Here is a 23,779-nt window from a genome sequence, read left to right as displayed (position 1 = left end):
TGTTCTCCAAAACAGGGCTGAATCCTCCTTAGTAGCTGAAGTGAAGGAAAAACAGTTCAGTGATCCCTACTTATTGCAGCTGAAGGAGGGAATTCACAAACACAAGACTATGGCTTTTGAACAAGGGGGAGATGATGGTACTTTGAGATACAGAGGCAGACTATGTGTTCCAGACGTAGATGGGCTCAGAGAGCGGATTATGTCAGAAGCCCACAATTCCAGGTATTCTATTCACCCAGACTCCATAAAGATGTATCATGATCTTAAGGAGGTTTATTGGTGGAACGATATGAAAAAGAATATAATAGATTTCGTGCCTAAGTGTCCAAATTGTCAGCAGGTAAAAGTCGAACACCAGAGGCCTGATGGCTTAACTTAGAATATAGAAATTCCCATTTGTAAATGGGAGATGATAAACATGGACTTCATAATAGGTCTACCTCTCTCGTTCCGGAAGCATGATTCGATTTGGGTGATTGTAGACCGACTTACCAAGTCTGCTCACTTCTTGCCAGTGAAGACTACAGATTCGGTCGGGGATTATGACAAGTCGTATATCAAAGAAATTGTCCGATTGCATGGGACTGCCTTGTCCATTATCTCAGATCGTGGTGTTTAGTTCACAGCAAACTTTTGGAAATCCTTTCAGAAAGGATTGAGCACAAGGGTGAACCTCAGCACTGCTTTTCATCCTCAGATAGATGGCCAGGCGGAATGCACCATTCAGACTCTTGAGGATATGTTGAGGGCGTGTGTTATTGAATTTAAGGGTAATTGGGATGATCATCTACCTCTCATTGAGTTTGCTTATAATAACAGATATCACTCTAGTATCAAGATGGCACCGTACGAAGCTCTGTATGGGTGAAGGTGTAGATCACCAATTGGTTGGTTCGAAGTCGGAGAAGCGGAGTTGTTAGGACCCGAGTTGTTCTATCAGGCTATGGAGAAAGTCAACTTGATACAAAGGTATTTGAAAACGGCTTAAAGTCTCTAAAAGTCCTATTCAGACATACGTCATAGAGACTTAGAGTTCCAAGTTGATGATTGGGTGTTTCTAAAAGTATCGCCCATGAAAGGCGTTATGAGATTTGGGAAGAAGGGGAAGCTTAGTCCCCGCTATATTGGGCCATATAGAATCCTGCGAAGGATCAGACAAGTGGCTTATGAGTTAGAATTGCCACAAGAACTAGCTACTGTACACCTAGTGTTTCATGTGTCCATGTTGAAGAAACTCATGGGAGACCCGTCACTTGTGGTTCCTACGGAGATTATAGGGGTTAAAGACAGCATGTCTTATGAGGAAATTCCAGTGGCTATTCTTGATCGACAAATCCGCAAGCTTAGAACTAAGGAAATTGCTTCAGTAAAAGTGCTTTGGAGGAATCAAATGATTGAAGAGGCTACATGGGAAGCTGAAGAGGACATGAAGTCTAGATATCCCCATCTCTTTGAAGAGCAAAAGGAAAATGTGGAAGGTAATCAACCTTTCCATTCAGGCCTTATATTATAATCTCCATGTCCTTCAGTGTTTACTAAGCTTAGTATTCAATTATTATATACTCGTTCAGTTTGATATACATGTATTCATGATATTTCAATATTCGTATATCACCATCACACCCGTTTAATGTCCATAGATAGTTGTAGTTGCAACCAGGACCATCATTCGAGGACGAATGATTTCAAGGGGGAGATAATGTAACACCCCGTAAATTTGGCTTAGGTGTGAATGTGTTAAATGAGTGGTAAAGTTATATTGTGAACATGTGAAGTCCCATCAGGATGATTATGGATGAAAATAGTTGTTTCAAAATCAAGATGGAAAGTAAGGTGCATAAGATTTGACAAAATCAACTAAGTTTGCAGAAGTTCTATCTTCCAGCAGGTTTTAGTAAATATTTGTAAATAGTTTAGGAAGACCCAAAACACAAAGATTGTAGGACTTTGCAATATCTTTCCAACGATATATTATGGAGCCCGAACGGATCTCTGTGTAAAAAGTTATGCGCGTTTTACAGAACAGTCTGCGATATACGCTCCCGGTAGCGCGACCGCGCTAATTTTGAGGCAGTGTTACTGCCGTTTTGTGTGGTCAGTAGCGTGGGCTGATCTCCAGGTGCGCGGGTGTGCTCTTGGGGGGTCGTTTTAAAGCTATATTTCGTCCCCCACAGCCCCAAAACATAAAAACTTGCTCTAGATAGTGGAACTCTAAAAAACCTAACTCCTTAAGGGTCCTTCCACCACCCAAGGTAAGCTCTAATAGTGATTCTAAGTTAATTTCAATTTTCCAACATCTTATTAACATGGGTAAACCCTCCATATCATTAGATATTCGATTAGGACATCATTGTTAAGAGAAGGAAGCCTAGAACTCGAATTTAAAGGGTTTGAACTTCAAAAAGGTAATGTCTTCACCCTCTAATTGATTCTAGCATTTGTTTAATGATTATAAACCCTAGTTCATGAGATATGAATTGATAGGTTTGATAGAAAAACATGAATGATTATAGGGTTGGGGTGTTGATGGTTGATTAGTGGTTAAGGGTGTTGTTTACCTTATGGGTGATGAAGAATAATGTTGATTATAATCATTTGAGACTTTAGAATTTATCTAGGAACAAGAGAATGGATTGTTGCGTGTAGAGACACCATTAATAAGGACTATGAAGCTTCATTTTTACCAAGTGTTTGATAAAATGCTTAAGTGACCAAAATATGAGCATCATAGCTAATATGGAATCCCTTTGACTTGTATTGCTATAGATTAAAGTTGAAAGGGTTGACAAACGTTGTATTACGCTCAAGAGAAGTAAGTTAAGGTATGTAAGGCTAACTCTTTACATTTGGGAATGTCTATAATTCTCCCTACGTCCCATTTATTAGGAACATTACCAGTTTCCTCAGAAAGTAACTATACCCTAGTTCCCTGAATAGTAGTAGAACTTCTATTCCCTAGATGACATAGTTTCATAATCATTCGATATTCTATGAGTTTCAGTTATGACAAATCAACTTATTATGAATACTTATCTCAGTCTAATCCTATTCATTATTCCAGTATCATGTAACTCGGTATGGCTCATTATTTCAGTATCATGTATTGCAGTATGATTCTCAATTCCTGATTTTAAATTCCTGAATGTTGAACACCTGTATTTGGGTCTGAGGTCGTAGTTTATGCTTTATGAATTTTTGGGCCTGAGGCCGTAGTTATGTATACATATACTTGGCCTGAGGACGTAGCTTGTGCACATATATATTAGGCTAGAGGCCGTAGGCCTGAGGCCATAGTTTATCAGATAAACATGTTGTTCATCATTCAGAAGAGGGAGTATTCATATCCTTACTTCCTTATTCAGTTATCAGTTTATCAGCTAGCAGTTTAGTTTCAGTTTCAGTATTTACAGTTCTTTTCTTCAGTTATTTTACATACCATGGCAATTCAAATGTACTGACGTCCCTTTTTGCCCGGGGCCTGCATCTCGCGATGCAAGTAACAATTTACAGGTTGACGATTCTGCTTGTTAGGACATCTCGTATCAACTATTGGTGAGCCCCAGTCTTTCGGGGCCTTATCCCTCTTTTTTTAGTCATTATAATATTTCAGTTAATAAGGTATACCAGGGACCTTGTCCCGGTAAACAGTTAGCATTTTCAGTATTCTTTAAAGGCTTCATAGACTATAACCCAGTCAGTCAAATATTAGCAGGCTTTTATGTGTTAGCCTTGTCGGCTATCTGTTTATACTTGCAGACCTTTCAGTATTTTCCGCATCTATGATATTTTAGTTAGACTCTTTAGTAGATTATCATGTTTTATATTTGACTCTAGCTCATAGTTATACCACATGTTGATCCAGCCATAGACTTGGTTCGCTCGGTCACATGCAGTCAGGCATCGAGTGTCGTGTTACGTCTAGACTATGGTTCGGGGCATGACAGGTCCCGCACCTGTGGTCTCCCCACCACAGGTGCAAAAACACCAGATGCCTGAAGGCTCCAGCAACAACACAAATCCAACTTTTGATCCATTAAGCACCCGAAATCAAACCGAGGACCCCGGGACCTCAACCAAACATACCAACAATTCCTAAAACACCATACAAACTTAGTCGAGCCCTCAAATCACATCAAACAATGTAAAATCACAAATCACCCTCCAATTCAAACTTATAGAACTTGAAACTTTAATATTCACAACTGATACCGAAACCTATCAAACCACACCGATTGACCCCAATTTTTTCACACAAGTGACAATTAGCATTATGGACCTACTCCAACTTCCGAAATTAGATTCTAAACTCGATATCAAAAAGTCCACTACCGATCAAAATTTTCAAAAATTTGACTTTCACCATTTCAAGCCAAAATAAGCTACAAACCTCCAAATACAATCCGGACACGCCTCTAAGCCCAAGATCACCCAACAAAGCTAATGGAGTCAACAGAATTCCATTCTGGAGTCATCTTTACACAATTCCAATTACGGTCCAAATCCTAAGACTTAAGCCTCTGTTTAGGGACTAAATATCCCAGAACACTTCAAAATCCGAAACAAAACCTCCCGACAAGTCATAATAGCAAAAATAGATATGGGGAAAGTATTTAATAGGTATCAGGGCTATAACTCTCAAAACAACCAGCCGGGTCGTTACACATATAAATATGGGAGGTGTTGTCCATTTCAACGTAAAATAGGTTGCGGTCGATGCATAATAGTTACGACGCTTAAATGATAACGATAGTGTCATTTCTCTTATTGTAGACTAAGGAGTTGTGACATTTGCATAGCTTCAGATTGGGAAGTATATGCAAGGTATGTGAGGCTATCTCTTTCCTTCTTTTGCACGACTCCGATTGTACATAATGTAATGAACGAGCTTCCAAAGATACTCTGCTCTTAGAAGCTAGAACTACTTACATTATTTCCCTTCTTATGGAACAACTGGTGTTGATGTTGCTTCTCTTATTCTTATGTTATTAATGTTGTTGGTACTTCCTGATACTTATAAGATTTATGATGAAGAGTTAGTACTAATAACGTGTACGGAGGATACCGACTTTACGTCACTCCAAAATATTTAGAATATAATTCCAATAAGTCCAGCATTATATATATATATATATATATATCTATTTTACTCTACCGAGCTGCACTATAATCGGTCGGGTATGACACCTGTTGTGCAACCACTAATCAGTTGGGTTTTACTGAGCTCCACGAAGCCGGGTACGATTCTACTGAGCCTTATGATGGCCGGGTATGATTTTACCTAGCTTTATGATTGCCAGGTACGTTTTTACCAAGCCTATTACGGTCGGGTACGATATGATGATTTTTACCGAGCCTATTACGGTCGGGTACTATATAATGATGATGATGATGCCCACAGAGGTGTATGTTTTAAAAGTTTATGTATATATATGTATGTATCATGCATTTCATGTCAGTAGCCCGCAGAGGTACCCAGATGTTACAGGTTGTATATTCTCTATCCCTGTTTACATTATTGTTCTTACTTATGCTTTCCTGCCTTACATACTTAGTACTTTATTCGTATTAACATCCTTTTTATTTGTGTATGCTTCATGTCTTGCTGCAGGTCCTGATAGACAGGTAGACGCAGCTCTCCCACCACAGTAGGCTACCTAGTTCAGCGGTTATTGGCGAGATCCCTTCTCCGGACTTGTTGTGGTCTTGGTATGCATTTTTGTATAGACATTATGGGTATGTCGGGCCCCAAGTTCGGCAATATTGTAGCACTTATGTTCCTTTAGAGACTCATAGGCAAGTGTCGATTCATGTATAGTTTGGTTGCTTTGTCGACTGATTTTTATTGTATAGTTTCTCATGGCAGCTTGTCAACTCGTACGTTATATATAACTTCATGACAACCTTGTCGGGCCATGTTATATATGTTCATGACATTATCTGTCATTGTTTGTTGTTTAGGATTCATGTCTACCATTTATATTGATCTCATCGGCCCTTATAGATAATAAGAAAGGTCAGATAAAATGTGCACTGGTGCTCCACAAGTATGGCCCGGGTTCCAGTCATGGCCCTCGAGTTTGGATCGTGACAAACCCCGCAAGTCATAAAACAGTAGAAGCACATACATGGAGTTTTATTTAGGGAACGGGGATCTAAAAAGCAAAATAGTCAGTCGGGTTATTACAAGTATATTAAAAGCACGAAGGCCCTTAGCGAAATGTCGTTCGGCTTTTTTATCCATTATAATAGATTTGACACTAGATAAAATAGTCATTTACTTATTTCTCAAATATTTAAAATTACATATTTAATTATTTCTAATATTTAGGCTTAGACATTTAATTATTTTCCTAATATTTATACTTCTTTTAGGTTTAGACATTTTGGAGTTTTTTCTTTGGCAGCACAACAACAACTTCTATCAAGTAGTGACATATTAGAACAAGAGAGAGGAACTACACCTCTCTCCACTCTCTAACCAAATACCACTGACATGGCCACATTCCCACCCCTAGTAGAGGATCCATCCTCCAAAATCCCACCGGAACCACCAGACCCCCTTGTTGCAACCTCCCAAGTCGAGATGGAAAAGGATACCCATCAAAATAATTCTTTCAAGGAAATTCTTCTGGAAAGCAATTTGTTATCCTCCGTTCCGTTTGAACTAAATCACTCCCCTCCTCTATTCGAATTAAATGTGGGAAATATCCCCATCCCTTTGTCAACAGAGGACAAGGACAGGTTATACTTCTCCTGGAGATACTCCCTAATAGTGAAACTATTTGGGAGGAAAATTTCTCACCACTTACTACCAGCAAAGCTTGCAAATCTTTGGAAACCCATTGAACCGCTAACACTAATCGAACTGGGATGACATTTCTTTATTGTCAAATTCAACTTAGAAGCCAGCAGGAACAAAGTACTAGCAGAGGGACCCTGGTTTGTGACGGGCCACTTCTTATCAATACGGAAATGGGAACCAATCTTTGTCCCAACGGAATCAAGGCTTGCCATTACAGCAATTTGGATCAAACTCCCTCAGCTCCCAACAAAATTCTATGATAGGGCGATCCTCGAGCAAGAGGGCAATAAAGTTAGTAAATTGCTGAAAATTGATACATGTACCTTCTCCACCCTTAGGGGGAGATATGCTAGGATTTGTGTTCAGGTGCCGTCGGACATTCCTGTCACTACCGCCGTCACCATCGGCACCCATACTCAACCCATCCTCTATGAAGGGGAAGGGATTCTCTGCAAGGGATGTGGGAGGATTGGCCATATGTTACACTACAGGCAACCCAACTCCTACAACCACTCATACTGATGCAGTCTCTAGCAAAAATTCGCTATGGAAAATGGTCTCATTCAAGCATAACAAAAAGGAACCCTTAAAGGAAATCGCCTACAAGCGCCAGTCGGAACAGCATCAGAAAAAACGATACAGTGAAGCCACGGATACATTCCTTCACCTGCCTAACTCCACCATTAGTGGAAGTAACCCTAAAGCCCATGAACAACTGAACCCAGGTAAACGCTTGGGCTCTATGGGGTGGGCTACAACTAATCACCATGACTTGGGTCTTTAAGTACCAACTCTGATGAAGGCCCATCTTTACAAATGTGCTAAATCATAATTACTAAAAACCCACAGGCAAAGCTAATTGGGCTGAAATGGCATCTGCCTAAGTCAGGCACAAGCCCAAAAGATGCCATTTTAAAGAATATACACACTCCAAAAATCAAAATACAATCTACAAAAATGGGATGCAGATTCCACACCCCCTCCCCTTTGACTCCAACGCCTCCAAATTGGGTATCCTTACACGAAAGGAGAATATATCCCTTTTGGTAAGATATCCCTTGTCAGCACAATCTCATCCTAAATTGGCCCACGAGCTTATGAAAGGCCATTTTAGCAAGCCTGAGTATGCAAGCCTGAGTATGTGTATCACATAACCCGCCAACATCTCTCCCCCGACCTTGCCTCTTCCATTAGAAATAATCAAGTGCTTGCTAAAAACCCAATAATCAATACCATCAGTGAAGTGACAATGCCTGTCAATCCCTCAAGATTAATGGCAGAAGGCAAATCACCCTACACGAATCCCATAAAGGAGATAGGTTTTTATGTACCTCATACCCCTTCTTACACCTTAAGTCACATAATAGTCCCTCTCACTCTGCTCTTTCCGATGGAGAATAAAAACTCCCACCCCCAAACACAATCCACACCTCTACTAACCATCACTACCACTCCAATGCCTCCAGATCTCATGCCGGAATCATGGTTGGAAATGGCACTCCAATTACATTCCCAAAACCTACAAATGATGGTAGGGTCTGTCCCGATGTAAATAGCCATCCAGAACCCCTGGTACCTAGCTCGGCTGGCCACTCAGCTCCTTCACTAGGGTCTAGCAAACTTTGGCCTCCAGTTATGGTCGTCCACCCTGCTCCGAGCCCAGTACATAGGGAACCAACAACCACTGTCTTTAAAGGAGATCACCACGTTCGTGGGCCAACTTTGCCAGACCATGCCATTTTCCCTACCATAAACATGGAGACTCCAGTCCCATCCCAACCTTCCAACTATGACCACCAATAGTTCAAGTTCCACAACCACTATCCCACCCACTCTCACCCACCGATCTGTTGAGTAGAGGGACCACCATCGTATTGGACTTACTCAGGGAGTCCAATGTAGACTTGGAGAATATGCTAGAAAAACTAGGGATGTCAAAGACAAAGGCCTTCCTTATGCACGAACCCCCGAGATAGAGTTCAAAGAGCAGTCAGGAGAAATGCTTATTTCTCTCTACCCCAAAAAACTCAGAAGTTGCAAACTCGATCTCCGAGTGTACTCATTGTTAAACTCAAAAAATTCAGCAGTGACTCTGGTCCCCCTAGTGGGTATGGTGATGCCGACCCCAGTGAGCAAAGGGAAGGGAATCAAGAGGAAGGCTCCAGCCAAAAACCCTTTGTTATTGAATTTCAAAATATGGAACACTAGAGGGACCAATAGTGCCAAGTTTCGTAGGAATTGTTCATCCATGGTAAAGCACCATAGCCTTGCCATGCTAGTTTTGCTTGAGACTAGAATGGCAGACCACAAACACCTCACTGGTGAGCTCAAATTTGATGCCCAATTTCAATTTCCTGCTGTTGGATAGTCTGGTGGGATTGTCCTTATATGGAAGGATAATATGGTTAAGCTTGAGGAAGTAGCCACTACTCCACAAGGGGTGCATGTAATGGTCAAGGTACTCCTCTCCCCTACTAAATGGCTTTTTTCTGTTATATATGCTAGTAATTGTTTTAATAGTAGAACTATTCTCTGGAACACACTAGAGGATCTCTCTTCTGTCTATAGGGGTAGTTGGCTTGTTCGGGAGGGAGGGGGACTTCAATGAACTTCTTAAAGCCAGGGATAAATTTGGGGGAAATACATTGAACACCAATAGAAGTAACAGATTCTGGAAATGCTTGAACAGTTACAAATTGGTTGACTTAGATTTTAAGGGCTCAAAATATACCTGGTCTAATAAAAGATACTCCAATAAGCAAGACCTAACCTAGAAAGACTAGATAGGTGCTTTGCTACTGATGACTGGATTGAACACTTTCCTGAATCAACTGTTACCCATCTTCTCAGGACCCATTCTGATCATTGTCCTCTCTTTTAAGTCTAATCCAGCAAAGTCTGACCAGGCACCTTTCAAGTTTGAAGCTATGTGGACTAACCATCCAGATTTCCTTACCCTTGTGGAAGATAGCTTCTCTGCCAATACTAATATCCTGAAAGCTACCTCTGTTTTTACCAATATGGTGGCTGATTGGAATACTAATGTGTTTGGCAATATTTTCCATATGAAAAGGCACATCCTTGCTAGGCTTTCTGGCATCCAAACGTCCAATGCATACCCCTTCAGTTCCTTTCTCCAGGAACTTGAAACTAAGCTACAACATGAGTTCTTTATCATCCTTAGAAGTGAAGAAGATTTCTGGAAGCACAAATCTAGAATTAGCTAGTTAAGTGAAGGTGATGCTAACATTAAGTTCTTCTATATATCCACTCTTAACAGAAGAAGGAGAAATAGGATCATGTCTTTAAAAGGTAAAATGGGAACCGGCATTCAGGACCCAAATGATATTAAAGACACAATCCTTAACTACTTCACCACTATACCACTGAACACCACAGCTCAGTGTTGAACAAGACCCACACTACTGATTGTATCAATGTCCTGTCTACCAGGGAGCAGAGCATCATTAACTCCACCCTTAGGCTTGTTAAGATCAAGCGTGCTTTATTCTCCCTCAAGCCCTGGAAGGCTCCCGGCCCGGATGGCATCCACCTTTTCTTCTACCAGAAATACTCGCACATACCTTCTGGCAAGGTAATTCAATTCTGCCACAGTCTTTTCCACTAGCATCATCCCCAATGAAGTAACAAAACCAACCTCTGCTTCATCCCAAAATGCCAGAATACCACAATGCTGAAAAACTTCAGATCAATTGGTCTGTGCAACACAATGTACCAACTGATCGCCAAGATCATTGTACGTCTTTTTAAAAAAATCTTTTACCACTTAAGATAGTATACAGCGCACGTATCATAAGACTAGTACCACTTAAATTAGGTGAAAGGACTAATTTCTACATGGGACGGTATGGATAATATAAATTCTTGTCCTCTTTTTTTTTTTTGTTGTCCTAATTTTATCACGGGGATATAAAAAGTTTTTTGTGGAGAGTGATTTTGAATGGAATACGTGATACTGAAGGGCCCATCTTTTTGACACTTGTGGCTCATCTACTCAATTATTATTCTTCTACTATAGTACCTTTTTGTTTTTTGCATTTCTTGATTTTCTAATTATTTTATTGTTTATTCTTCCCATTTCCAAGGCTGAAAAATTCATTGGTCATGCACTGACTACCCCATCACTTAAATCTGGGGGCCAATGCGCTTTCATTTTATCCTAACGTCAAATAATTGTTTTCTTTAATTACAAGATATTACATATTTAATAATATATTTAATCATGATATCGTATAAATGTGTTTACAAAAATAAATCGAAGATAATTCGTTAATATTTTAAAACTTTAAATTTACAAATTCATAAAATACAATTGTTACGGAACTGATAAAACTACACTAACATAGATATAGTGCTAATAGTTTTTTGCTGCCTTGAACATGTTAAACTAGTTCGTTTAAATAAAAAAAATTATTTTCCGTGAATACTTTTGGACCAAAAACTCAAACATGAATTTACAAACTCTAAACAAACACTAATAAATTTGTAATCATGATTCATGCCTTTTGTTTCCTCTAATTATTCTCTATTGCTTTTGCTTTATTCTCCCACTTGCTAATGGCACTATTTTAAATTAAGAAAATTCTTTTTGGCCCATTGAAAATTCACGTGTATAAACTAAAATAGGCTCATCTCTCGACTCTCGAGGCTCAACTTGGCACTAAATGCTACGTCCACATAAATGAACGGGGGCGGAGCTACTTGTGGAAAAAGGTTAGAGTCGAGCCCCTTTGTCCGAAAATTACATTATATATAGGTTAATTTCTTTATATATTGAATCTCTTTTAACTTTTTCATATATATTTTTTAATTATTTTTTGAATTTTTTCAGTGAAAATTCTATTTCTGTCACGATAAATGAAGCAAGCAAGAAATACGCACACCGAGTGAATTATTGGTTTGGTTAGTAGAGAATTAAGCCGTATTTCCATTTCTAATTACTATTGTATATCTTTTTCTTATTTTCTCTTTGGCTTTTTTACACTTTCCATTAGATTAAAAATCCACTTATTCATCATTTATTTCTTCAGCTCTAACATTAGTCACGTGAAAAACACAACATTTTCATTAATTTTATTTGCTAATTTGCTTAAAGATAATACATACAATAAGGATAAAAAGAGTGCGGAACCAAAGTATGGTTTATTTTTAGTAAAAATACTCAAATAAGTGTAAAAAAAAAAAAGTTACCAAAGTATATATAACGTCACTAATAATGGCGCTATACAGTAACGTTAACTGTACCGTTACTGTATAACGTCACTATTAGTGACAAACTTACATAGCGCCATTAATAGTGGCGCTATATGCCTTATACCTGACCCCACCAATAATGTCTGGGTTCAATAATTTAAATGCGTATAAAGCCACTTTTTGTGGCGCTATATACAAAAAAAAAAAAATAACCCGGCTAGCCATTTTCTATATAAACATCGTAGAATCGCCCCAACTTCATTCAAATTTTTTTTTAACTCTTGTTGGTTTCTATTGTTGTTAAATTATCCAGCATTTTTTCATTATGTTTGAAGAACGTAGAATAATAGTATCATTATATTGGGGGGTGAGGTTGTGATGGAGAATAACTCTGTGGGCTACAGTTTACCTGCTAAGTGTAATGTTAAATTGCCACTTTCAATGGAGTACGAAACATTGATATCGTTGTTATGCAAAAAAATGAGTGTGAGAAAACGTTCAGTGATACTCAAAGTAACCGGAAGATATCCGTATTCCGTTATGCCGCAAGGGGTTGCTTTTTACTCAGAGTTTAACATCGACGATGATGACACTTTGAGTGATTTCTTGAGGACTCCGGATGAATGCCGGGAATTTCTTGTAATCACAATGTTGGAGATGTACGTGAAGGTCGAAGACGTTCCAAAAAATGAGGTTGTGCGTAGTAGAGATAACCCCCAGTCATCGGGTGGTTATTCTGGATCAGTTTTTGCCGGACATGTTCCAGATGAAAGAATTTTTCTTGATTTAAATTTATCACCGTCGGCGAATGAGAAGCGAGAAAATAATTTATACCCTACTTTCCATAATTCACAAGAAGAGTGGTAAACTTCAATTTTCATTTTTGTTAATTATGTATATTTTTGCGTATTGAATAAATTTTAACGCTCATTTATTTAATAGGGGGTACCGGCCGGATATGAATTTTACAAGTGACCCATCCGGTAGTCATCACCTAACTGAAAACGTCCATCATGGAATGTCATCACATTACAACTTGTAAGTGAAAAGCTACAGCCATATATAAAGCATTTATTAATTTAGCAGCTTATATTTTTGTTGAAATGTGCAGTGAAAACGAGCAAGTTGAACTACCCGTACTCACTCAATTGCCCGAAAACGACGTATTACATCAGGATCTGGCAGATGAACAGAGTGAGGAAGAGAACAGCGATTACGATAACAATGCCGATGAATCGGGAGACGAGACACCATTTGCTCGTGAGGATGGTGATGAAGAGGACGAGGAGGAAGGACCGGATTTGAAGAGAGCCCCCCATAGACGAAAAGTGAACGAGTCTGAAGTGCCGTTTCATTCAAGGGAGATTCCTTATATTGATAACTTGCCAGCCGTGCCGGATGTGGAAGCTTTCACAAGGGATTTTGATGAAATCCGGACAGTAATGTGGGATGAGTCTAGACCAACGGTGCTTGCAAAAGGGATGCTTTTTCCTGATAAAGCACGCGTAAGCAGGGCTTGTAAAATGCACAATGTTAAAGAGTGTCATGAGATGCAGGTATCGGAGTCAAGTCCGACGGTATACAAGGCTATTTGCCGCAGGTGGTTTTGGCCATGTAATTGGATGTTGCGTGCGTCGAAGAAGAAAACAGGTATGTGGAAAGTGGGTAAATACATTCCCACCCACACATGCGAAATGGACACTTTCAACGGGAATCACTTCAACTTGGATATTGACTTGATATCTCTTGTACTTATTCCGCACATCGAAGCGTCCATAAGGTATAAAATCAAAGAGTGCATTACAGCAGTCTACCAGGAATATGGCCACACAATTACTAAAAGAAAGGCATATCTTGGGCGCAAAAGAGCGTTTGAAATAGTCTATGGTAACTGGGATAAGTCATTTGCAGATCTGACTAGCTACATGGCTGCACTGCAGCACTTTAACACCGGAACAGTTATTGAATGGAAGCTTGAGCGGAGTCCGGGTAAAGCAGAATATATATTCAATTACGTGTTTTGGGCGTTTAAGCCAGCAATTGATGGTTTTCCGTATTGCCGGCCCGTAATATCCATAGACGGAACTCATGTCTATGGAAAGTACGATATCAAGCTATTGATAGCCGTGGCTGTGGATGCAAATGGACAGATATTTCCTCTAGCCTTTGCTATTTGTCAAATGAAAGCACAGAGACGTGGACAATGTTTTTGAACCACTTGAAAGAGCACGTTGTCAAACATCGTTCAGGTATTTGTCTAATATCTGATCGGCACGGGGGTATATTAAGTTCTGTGGAGAACCTTCCTGCCTGGCAAGAACCTTATGCATACCACCGTTACTGTGTGAGGCACTTTAAGGCCAATTTCAAGAAGGCACATCCCAAAAAGGATCTACATGATTTGATGTGGATGGCAGCAACAGACCACCAACAACATAAATTCTGGAGGCATATGGATTCTATCAGGCAAGAAGACGATGTAGCATATTGTTGGTTAATGCGACATGATCCTGAAAAGTGGACATTGCATGCAGACGGTGGCAGACGCTGGGGAATTCTTACTACAAACATGTCAGAATCCTTCAACGGGTTATTAAAGTCGGCAAGAGGATTGCCCGTCACAGCCATGGTGCGTATGTCGTTCAAGCAGATGGCGGAGAGGTTTGTACAACGGTCTGCAGCTGCAACGGAATTGATGGAAAGGGGTGTTGAATTTATGCCAGTGCCTATGAAGAGATTAGAGAAATACAGACGGCGAGCACATTGGCATTCCTTTTTGCAATATGATAACGAACGAGGTATTTTTGAAGTTCGCACCGCTATCCATAAGAATCGGGGTAATAATGTACATACTGTAAATGAATCCACAAGGTTATGCTCATGTGGGAAATGGTCAATCTACCACATGCCTTGTTCACATGCCATCAAGTGTTTTCAACGTGTTGGTTATGCGGAGACCAACTATATTGATCAACAATATAGTGTTTCCAAATACCTAAACACATATAGTGGTCAGCTGCAACCACTGGGTTCTGAGCATTACTGGCCCCCAGAACCATTTAAATGGTGTGTAACAAGTCCTATTTGCGTAAAAGACAGGTGCAGAAGAGAACGTGTATACGGAACCAAATGGATGTTAGTGATATCGTATATGCACGCAAATGTGGTATATGCTCGCAAACAGGCCACGACCGTAGAAAATGTCCTTTGGGTGGCAACAATAATCAAGCTCAGGGCAGGTGTTCTTCTATTGTACCTAACTACCCATGAGTTCATGTTGTAATAATTAGTTGTTATGTATACGATTTAAGTATTTATGAAATAATATTTTCTTGTTTTGTTAATTATGATTTGTACTATCCCTTTTTACCTATTTAAATAATAATTTAATATAATTATCGGTATATTTATTATGTGTGTTGTCTTGTCGCTATCACGATATTTAATACACAAAATATACATATGGCGCTATGTGTGTCTTGTCTTGTCGAACTGAAAAAGCTGAAAACATCATGATATGGCGCCATTAGATATGTGTGACCGGCTGACATAAAGTCGTCTCGTAAACATCATGATATGGCGCCATTAGATATGGCGCCATTAGATATGTGTCTTGTTTAGCCTATAAATAATGGGGTCATTGTAGTTATTTTGTGTGCTAAAAATTTCCCCCAAGAAATATTTCATTAAAAGTAAGTAAGGTTTTTATTATAAGCAAATAGTTCACAAATGGCTCAACCTGGTCGTCCACCAATTTGCTTATGTGGAAAACCATGCATGATGGATTGTGGGTGGGAAGGTGCTAACGTTGGACGCCGCTATTGGTGTTGTATGAACAAGTTGTACAAGCAACCCGACGAACCTACTTGTGAATTTGATGAATGGGCTGAGGAACCATGTTATCAGGAAAGCTACAGGGATAGATTGCAGGAATTTCATAATATGTTGTTATACCAGCATAGAATACAAAAGGAGGCAGATAGAATTATTACAGAAATGAGGGAGAAACTAAAGGAGGTGGAAGATAAAAAATGGAGAGCAGAATGGAATTGTGAAGCACACAAGGAACGCAACGAAAAATATAAACGTGAACTTGCGGAGGTGAAGACGAGAGTGAAAGAGTTAGAAGAAGAAAAAGAACAAATGGAAGAACGATTTAAGTGGTTGGAGCGAAGAATAAATGACAACTGAGGATGGAGCATTGACGTGTATGTGTTTAGTGTCATTTTCATATGTCATGTATTTTTATTATGTTGGCCTGTTATGTTTGTGTTTGTGTTGTAGTAATGTTTTCCTTGTTTGTTGTACTAAATTTTATTTTAATTTAAGTGGAAGTTAAGTTTAAGTTGTTGTGTTACTATACCAAAAACTATAAAACGAAATGAGAACTAAAAAAAGTAACTGTCATATTCGACTAAATATTGTTGTTAATGTACAAAAAAATATTATTTACACCAAAAAAACAAAAATATGGAAGACCGAATCAATGTGTCCCGCATCCGGTGTGTCTCAAAGTAGCCGTTGGCCTGAGGCGCATCCCCTGCCGCCCGGATACGCTATCAGGATCATCATCATCAAGTCGTCTCCTTATGGCCGGATGCGGCACAGGATGACATGTATCGGTGGTGCTGTCAGGTCCAGTAGAAGGCTACATAATAATATCAAACTTAATATAGAAAACTACATAACAATTCACAAAAATTTATATTGTCTTACCATAATCGTGTCTGGATCCTGAATGTAGTCATCTGTCGCAGCATCGCATGAAGCCTAAAAAAGTAAATTAATAAAGTTAAAATAAAATAAATAAGTTATAGTAAAAATAGTAATAAAATTAATACTAATAAACTCATACCTGAGCATGTGATGAGCTGCCATAACTCAGTCGGTGCCCACTATCAAAATCTCGGATTGGTCGAGACCCATCAGTGGTAGACGGGCCAGGGAAATATCTACCCAACTCCACTCCTTGAAAATCCGAGCCCATGATCAAGAATTGACCCGATGGGGTCACCTGCGACGTACCTGGAGTGTCATAAATGCCAAGGCTGTAAGACGGCATGTCGGTCTCATGCAGGCCACCTCCCATATCAGCAGCAACATCATCAGCAGGAGCCTCAAAGCCCCCTTGCTGGGGACCTCCTCTCCGCCCACGACCGCGTCGTCCAACACCAGCAGGTCATCGTGGAGCAGCAGCAGCTCGTCGGCCACCACCCCGTGGCATACCACGACCTCGCTGGTATGTGGCTGGGTCAACATAATCTGGCTGGTGTGCCAAACGCTGATCCGATCGGCCTCGCTGCAGTGTCTGGGCAGCCACATCCATTAAGCGACGACTATAGTCCTGCATGATCACAGGGTCGTGGACATAACTCTGCATCTGCTGCCCCATACGATATACGGTATGCAATCCAATCGCCTGCACAAAAGTTTTTAATATAAACTACGTATTTGACTAGAAATTACTATTAAAGTAATTGATAATAACAGAAAACATACCAGAGCCTCATGTCTCCCGGCGTATGAGACGTATCGACCATCTACCTGATGAACTGGGTTCCCGATAAAAAGTCGGGAAACAGTGCGGTACCATGCCATATAAACTTCGATAGGAAAGTGTTGCGGAGCTGGGGTCAAGTCCCCTCGGCTGTCCCAAATACCCAACTGCGCTGTCAGTCACTCAATAAATGTGTCGTCCACTCTCATCCTATCATCCCTCTCATAATGTAAAGGATCCCATGCAGGCTGAGTCGGTATAGACTGCGGAAATCCAAACTGATGAAATACTTGCTCTGAGGCATGATGCTCAACAATATCGAGGCACGTGAGAGGGACGGAAGCCCTCCAAATATGGCGACCGTGCGTGCAATACACTGGCAGGGTACCTATCAGCTCTTCGCTGCACGGCGTCCAGATGAACTATCAAATAGTAACACAAACCGTTAGTATGCGCAATACCTAGTTAAAAATTAATTGGTAAGTTTAGTTAGATATTCACCTGTGCATCCTCCAGAAAATCCAACACATCCCTACAGAAGGGGAGATTATGATGGCCATGATACTCTCGTGCAAGTCTACGACGCAATACCCACCTACAAGCTAGAGGGAGATCAGGAATATGTACATTAGCCGGTAGCTGTGGTAGAGGTGGCCGAAGTTGCAGAAATCGCTCCCACACCCAAACCTAAAACAGAAAGTTGACGTAAAGATTAACTCTAACTAGGTAGAATTGGAACTAAACGACAAATTATTTGAATAAGTTGTCACCTGTTGAAGTGGCAGAAAGCCAGAAACGTCTCTCTGTGTGCCCGTGGATGCCCGGCACATCTGCCTGTACAAAAAAGATAGGACAGCATCACCCCAGCTGTAGCTGACTGTATCATCAAAGTCCGTAATATGATGCAGAAAACGAAGGCTCACTAGGTTCCCCGAAGTGTTCGGGAACAAGACCCCCCCCAAATAGAAGGAGCAACAACAGCCTCGTATATTGCTCCACATCCACCTCCGCTAAGTCGTCGGTGATAGTATCGTGGATCTGCACCAAATGATCTCTAATGGGGACCAACTGCATGCGACTACTCCCAATTGCTACATTTGGGTCCTCGGACCTGAAGCCCGTGAGCCTGTGCAGCATATCCATATATGCAGCCCGGTTAAAATATCTCATGTTCCCAGGCAGTAAAACTGGACAAGCCATCGATGGAAAGGCCATATAAAATCTCGACGTCCTGGAGTGTGATGGTGGCTTCGCCGATGGACAGATGGAAAGTGTGCGTCTCCGGTCGCCACCGCTCAATCAACGCCGTGATCAAAGCATAGTCGAGCTGTATCCGGCCAATGCTAATGATCCTATATAATCCCATCTCCTCCAGGTGATGGACCACACGGGGATGTAGAACGCGGGGAGGAGTCAAAAACTCCCACAATAAATCCACTCTCCTGCCCCGAAAAGTCTGCGTAAGCAACTCTCCCCCCATATATGCTCGGATCTATGCTGGGGCTGTAGGGGTAGTAGCTCCGACGTCCGAGGGCCGGGATGTATAGGTGCATCCATGTCGTCAACTGAAAATTCATAATTTTTAATAACTATCATTAAAATTTATGTGTGTTTTTTATAATTTAAATTCATATTTTTAAACTTAATTGTATAAAATTATATATAAACTTATATATATATAATTTTTATAATTATGGGTTTCGTGCTAGATTTTCTGAAGCTCAGTGGTACCAAACTATCATTAATAATTTTATAATTTTTAATAACTATCATTAAAATTTATGTGTGTTTTTTATAATTTAAATTCATATTTTTTAACAACTTAATTGTAAAAATTATATATATACTTATGGGTTTCGTGCTAGATTTTCTGAGGCCCAGTGGTACCAAACTATCATTAATAATTTTATGTTTTTTTAATAATTTTTATTCATATTTTTTAATAACTTAATTGTAAAAATTATATATATATATATATATATATATATATATATATATATATATATATATATATATATAATTTTTATAATTATGGGTTTCGTGCTAGATTTTCTGAAGCTCAGTGTTACCAAACTATCATTAATAATTTTATGTTTTTTAATAATTTTTATTCATATTTATTTAATAACTAAATTGTAAAAATAATATATATATATATATATATATATATATATATATATATATATATATATGAGTTTCGTGCTAGAATATAAGATAATTAAACAATTACTACACAATACTACGCTACAAGGCTCTACATTTTACTACGCTAAAGGGGTCTACGTTTTACTACGCTAAAAAGGTCTACGTTTTACTACGCTAAAAAAGTATACATTTTACTACGCTAAAAAATAATCTAAATTAAACGGCATAAAAACACATAAATATACATGAGGATATTAACAAACACATTTTTAGACTAATTTACATATTTTTATACAACACTAAAATTAAATCCGGATAAAATTTAACATGCTAGTTTCGGAAAAAATAAACACAAACCGAAATAGAACACATACAAATCAAGTAATATGCATTGTTATAAAAGTTTCAACTTAAAATAAATCGAAATACCTCGATTTAGAATTTTCGAAATGTAGATAGATCGAAATTTTGACTCCGGAAGAGTGAATCCACAATAACACGAAGCTCTACTCGACAGTGGGACCACAAATATTAAATTTTTATGTGACGGGAGACCCAAATTTTTATTTTATTTTTTTAAAATGGGGGCAGAATCGGTGGTGGTGGTGGTGGGGGGGACCAGAAGTTAAAATGAGGGAGATGGAACGAAGAAGAAGAAGATGGGGGATTTGTATTAAGGGGTATAGCGCCACTATTAATGGCGCTATGTCTTCAGGTATAAGGCATATAGCGCCACTATTAATGGCGCTATATAAGTTTGTCAGTATAACGCCACTAATAGTGGCGCTATACAGTAACGGTACAGTTAACGTTACTGTATAGCGCCACTATTAGTGGCGTTATATATACTTTGGTAACTTTTTTTTTTACACTTATTTGAGTATTTTTACTAAAAATAAACCATACTTTGGTTCCGCTCTCGGATAAAAATAAACCTATCTTCAAACTTAACCATTTGAGTTAAAAACTTAACCTATATTTATTCACACGGACAAAAAGATTAAAGAAACCAAAACCATAGGCGCCAAAGGCGACAGAAATGGTCAGACTGTGACACTGAGACTCTTGACTCCTACTGATCACTAACAATACCCCACACCTCTCTCTTCAAAATGCCTTGTTTTTTTTAGTTTATTATTGCATTCATAATTGGATTTATACTAATCCAGATTTGCATAGCATAAATCTTATCATGAGATTTAGCGCTCCATACTAAAGAAAATTTCATTCATATAGTTCAAACTCAAGAATTCTTATTAAAAGTAAAAGAATCTTTATCATTTCATTATACTCTTTGATAATATTTTTAAAAACTTCTATTATAAAGTGTAGATACTGGCGATGTAAAAGAATTTTTTAAATATTCAATCGTTTACAAGATACTCCAATTAACTAATAGTAACCACCGGTAAAAAGTAAAATAAGTAACTTGAAAAGTAAAACAGACAATATATTATAACATATTAAATTAAAATACTAATAATGGAAGTTGATTTTCACTATTTAATGTATATAAGTTAGTAAATAAATAAACAATAGCCCACGTCAGCCTCCATTTTAGTCATTGACCAAAGTTCAAACTAACCATGGTTAGTGAAATAGCTCTTTTCCTTATTCCCTCTATTTGTCTCACTTCTTTTTTTCTTCCTTACTCTTTGTTTCCACCTTATTATTTCGTCCTTTCTCTGCTAAACAGCTGGTCCAGCCAATTATAATTCGTACTATTTTGTAGTATTATATAGTATTATAATTTCTTTTCTAATACAATTGTTTTCCATGTTGGCAGTAAGAAGGGGAAAAAAAGAAAGTTGAATGAATAGATAAGCCAAGAAAAAAGAAAAAGGAAAGATTTGCTAGGTAGCTTCTAATATTTCATATATTTATATACTGCATTTGACTCTTGTTTTCTATTTCCACTTAAGTCTCTCTCTCTCTATGGTTTTGTATGAAAAGATAGAAGGTTCTGCTTTTGTGTGGATTGATTCATAGCACCACAAAGAACTACATATGATTTATTTCTTATGATTATTGGCTCTAGCTTCTCAGAAAAGTAAGTTTTTCATTTCCTTACTTTTTATTTAAATTTTTGCTATTGGTATGTTGTGTCTTCATGTTTTTTTTTTTTTTGGGGGGGGGGGGTGGAAGGGGGGGTGCATATATAGCACCAGACACCTTAAAGATTTGATTTTTATTTCTGTGTAGTTTTCAAATTTGGATTTTGTTATCATATATTATAAGGCTTATACAGATATATGCAAAATAGAGCACCAGAAACATTAAAGATTGGATTTTTATTTTTAGGTAATTTTCAAGATTGGATTTAGTTTATCATATATTCTTTTTTAAAGACTGAAATAGCTTAGTGGGTTGTGAAAAGATTGAATTTTTCTCACTTGGTAGTTTACAAGATTAGAAGGGGACACTTAGCGTAGTTGGTAAGTTGGTGCCATGTAACCAATAGGTCACGTGTTCGAACTTGTAGACAGCTTCTTGCAGAAATGCAAGGGTAAGGTTGCGTTATAATAGACTTTTGTGGTCCGACCCTTCCCGACTCGGCGCAAAGAGGGAGCTTAATAAACTGCACTTCACCTTTGTCAGTTTTCAAGATTGGATTTGTTATCATATGTATATAGATATATGCAAAGTAGAGCACCAGAAACATTAAAGATTGGATTTTTATTTCTGGGTAATTTTCAAGATTGGATATTGTTTATCATATAATCTTTTTTAAAGACTGAAATAGCTTAGTGGGTTGTGAAAAGATTGATGGGAAAGAAGAAAATTTTGAAGAAGACAAAGGAGTTATCAGTAGCAATAGCAGAATCATCAGCAATGAGTGGAGACTCTCAACAACAACAGATTACTCCTAGGAAAAGAGGAAGACCAAGGAAAATTATTGTAAAAAATGAAGAAGAGACAACTGGAGAAGTAAAGAAACTCAAACCAAATGAAGGTGAAGAATCAGAAAATAAAGAAGAAGCAGAAAGAGAAAAGAAGGAAGAAGAAGAAGAACAATCTGAAGAAAATTTAGAGCCACAAAAGCAGCAACCTACAAGGAGCAGAGCAAGAAGAAAAAGCAAGCCAAGAAAGAGCTGCTAAAAATCACTTTAAAAAGTCTCCTTTTTCTTTGTAGGTAATTTTTGAAATAAAGGGAAGTATGAGTCTTTCGAAAACCACCTCTCTATCTTCACAAGATAAAAATAACGTCTCCGTACCCTAAATCTCACTTGGCGGAATACCATGGTATGTTGTTGTAAAGGGAAGTATCAAAGATGAACAAGTTTATTCATCTATTGGAATTTGTTCCTTGTGCTGTTAGTTTTTTGGTTTTAGTATGTCCATTTTAAATTTTTAATTGTGAGAAACATTTTGTTAGGAAGGAAATGGTCAGCTTTTACACTCTGGATTGAATTGTGATATTGACTGTAATGACTTTTGTGTAAAGTGTGCTCAATTCAAGAAAGTTGGATAAACACTCTGTATAGACAAAATTTCATGCAGTTTGGCACTTTTGATTAGGATGTGCTCTTCTTTGAAAAGGAATGAGAAAAGAAAAGTAAAAAAAAGGCAAAATAAATTGCATGATCAGGATTATCAAGAGTTTAATTTTTATATATATTTCGTGAATAAAAGAATTTTTACATACGTTGGAGTAGTAAGCTGAAAACGAGACAAGTAATTTGTTATAGATTTGGCGCAACTTTTTTTACCATCAATATATGTATAGTAAATCATTTTGGTATATAAGTAGCTTGCACTCTAATACTTATTTAACTGATTCTTAATTAAAGAAGACTTTAAATAATTTTTTCGTTTCAATTTCTGTGATTTTTTTTTCTCATTAGTCTTTTTTTGAAAAGAATAACTCTTTTTAAGCATCGAGTCAAACCTACTGGGACTGAGGAGATTAGTGTGTATACAAACTTTTCTTTATTGGTCGCAGCTTTTGCTAAAGAGCAATTTTGAGGGGATTTTGTCAAAAAGATGTATGCTCTTTGTTTTTTATATGATTTTGTGGCTAGGGGATGTCATATTCGTCTGGGCAGACGTGAAGCATTTTCCTTCTCTGAATTCTGCAGTGATAATCTGATCATTTATTGTCTCTGCAATATGAGGCTGTC

General features: G+C 38.3%; 1 pseudogene; it reads left to right on the top strand.

Annotated features, from left to right (window-relative positions):
- The first annotated feature begins 109 nt into the window (after positions 1 to 109).
- LOC142170626 (uncharacterized) lies at positions 110 to 10,029 on the top strand (annotated as a pseudogene).
- The last annotated feature ends 13,750 nt before the right edge of the window (positions 10,030 to 23,779 follow it).

Source organism: Nicotiana tabacum, chromosome 16, assembly GCF_000715075.1.
Source record: "Nicotiana tabacum cultivar K326 chromosome 16, ASM71507v2, whole genome shotgun sequence".
NCBI lineage: Eukaryota > Viridiplantae > Streptophyta > Magnoliopsida > Solanales > Solanaceae > Nicotiana > Nicotiana tabacum.
Note: the sequence above shows the minus strand (reverse complement) of the source record. Positions and strands in the feature narration are given on the sequence as shown.